The sequence below is a fragment of the Tupaia chinensis genome, unplaced genomic scaffold, assembly GCF_000334495.1.
Source record: "Tupaia chinensis unplaced genomic scaffold, TupChi_1.0 Scaffold000707_1, whole genome shotgun sequence".
Taxonomy (NCBI): domain Eukaryota; kingdom Metazoa; phylum Chordata; class Mammalia; order Scandentia; family Tupaiidae; genus Tupaia; species Tupaia belangeri.
This window is the reverse complement of record NW_006160230.1, coordinates 2,222,765-2,224,943: the sequence shown is the minus strand read 5'-3', so window position 1 is coordinate 2,224,943 and position 2,179 is coordinate 2,222,765. Positions and strand designations below refer to the sequence as shown.

Here is a 2,179-nt window from a genome sequence, read left to right as displayed (position 1 = left end):
TTTGTGTGACAGCATGCTGTGAAGCATAAAGATGAGACAGAAATACAAAGCAGCCTTGACAGATGGTAGTAAAAGGGTGAGGATTCAGCAAAAACAGGAAGACTTAACTGCACAAATTACACGATCAGTACAGTAGAGACAAGGACCAGCTGCATGGCTTCACTCACAGTGCCTCCAAGGCGATTATCTGGTGCCCAGAGAAAGCTCCACACTGTACTGTAGGAGGACATGGGCACCCTCCTTCCATCAGTCCTAGAGACTGACTGGATTCCAGCCTCTCTGCTTCACCATGTATTGCCTCTTCAACACACAAATAGGCTCAAAGCCTTAGAAAAATCTAATTAATTGTCTCTACTCTTTGGTCCAAACAAATCCTATAGTTAGTACTTTAAGGAAACAGATTCTGTACGACAATGTATTTACTTATCTTTTGTGTGTGTGTGTGTCTGCCTTGTCTCTCAGAGATAACTCATTCACGTTAATGTTCCTAGTCAACAAATGTGTGCTCAGTTTCTTTACACTGCTCCTCATGTTGTGGAGTTCACCTTTGACTCTTTTCAATCTCTGGAGTTACACTCCAATGAGTTCTAAACTTTAGTGAAGCATTAATACAGGCTTCATGGATCTGCCACTAAGAGAAATACAAAAACACTCTGCATTAGGGAATTTTCGACAGTTTGAAGAAGACGACTGTTACTAGTAAGTAATACCTTTTATACTTAACATAAAAAATGAAAAGATGGCTGATAGGTGTATTGGGAGAAAATGGTTGTATTAGTTTCTACTTTGCTGATAACACATTTTCATAAATTCATCGGCTTACAAGAACCCAGAGGTGTGATCTAACATTCCTGGAAGTTAGAAGTCCGGACAGAACAGGCCTGCAGTATGCACAGGCTCTCACAGGCTGAAATCAAGGTGTCAGCTAGGGCTGTGCTTTTCATATGGGACTCAGGAGCTTCTTCCAAGCTTGCTGGTTGTTGAAAAAGCTCATTTTCCTGTGATTATAGGACTGAGATCTCTGTCTACCTACCAGTTTTTGTCTAGGGGTCATTCTCAGCTCCTAGAAGAGGCCTGCTGTTTCTTGACTCACTCACTGCAAGGCAAACAGGCAGTTCACATGTGGACATTTGCTCTCTTCCAGGCCAGCCAGAGCCTATCGCTCTTATCTCCTCTACTCTGAACAGTTAGAAAAACTCTGCTTTTAAAGATCTCACCTCATTAGATCAGGCGCATTCAGGTTAGTCTCCCTATTTTAAGACTGATCCGTGACCTTAATTACACCTGAAACATCTCTTCAAGTCAGTATTGCATATTTGAGTTTAATTGAAAAGCTGAGAGAAGGTATGAGTAGTTTGGTGGCCCAGAATCTTGGGCCACTGTCTTAAAATTCTGCCTATCAGAATAGTCTAGGAAAACATAGAGACTTTTTGTGCTAGGTAACCAGAGTGTAAAATAATGAGCTGCTTGGAACTAGGAACTGTAAGTGATGATGGTCACAGGAGTTATTTTGCATTATATGAAATGGTTCACAGTTTCGCAAACTAAGCTCTAGCCTACTTCCTGTGGTTTGGGATGTCTCTCTCTTTTTTTGTTGCTATTGCTCGGATGTTATTAGTACGTCTTTATTTGCTCATAATGTGTCACAAGGAAACATACCATCTGTAGCACCAAGTCTAATAGCATAATCATATGTTGCTAGAACTAAGCTATTTCTGAGCTGTGACTTCCACAGAGACTGGTTATTTATTAAGTTGTCCTGGAATTATTTTGATGTCTTTTTCTCTGTTTTATGCCAGTTGTTTGAGAAATATGTACTTAAGATCTCAACATAAACTGTTTTGCTGGGTCTACGTAGAGGGAACAGATAGCCTTAGTATGATTAATAATGTTGTCCAACTGATGGATTCACACATAAAGTGTGTCTGGTGAGAGCCAACCCTGAGAATTGTGCCAGGTGCCTCTGTGCCTAGAAGCAGTCACCTTGAAGCAAGTTTTTTTGTATTATTATGGGAGAAATTACTGCAATCGTTGTGACAATGTAGATGAGTTTTCAAGCAGCCTCTGCAAGAATCAGGAGCAGCAGTAGCAGTCTTCACTGACAGAGAATTACTATCTTTTTTTTTTTTTTTTTTTTTTTTTTTTTTTTTTAATGGGAGTGTTTTTTTTCAAAATGGCA

At 40.0% G+C, this 2,179-nt stretch overlaps 1 long non-coding RNA gene across 1 annotated transcript in view; it reads left to right on the top strand.

Moving 5' to 3' along the window:
- The first annotated feature begins 609 nt into the window (after positions 1-609).
- The window catches only part of LOC102486677 (uncharacterized), a 30,662-nt gene continuing 29,092 nt past the window's right edge, over positions 610-2,179 (top strand). Inside the window, exon 1 of the long non-coding RNA XR_336325.2 lies at positions 610-699. This is a non-coding gene — a long non-coding RNA (uncharacterized LOC102486677). The remainder of the gene's footprint in view (positions 700-2,179) is intronic.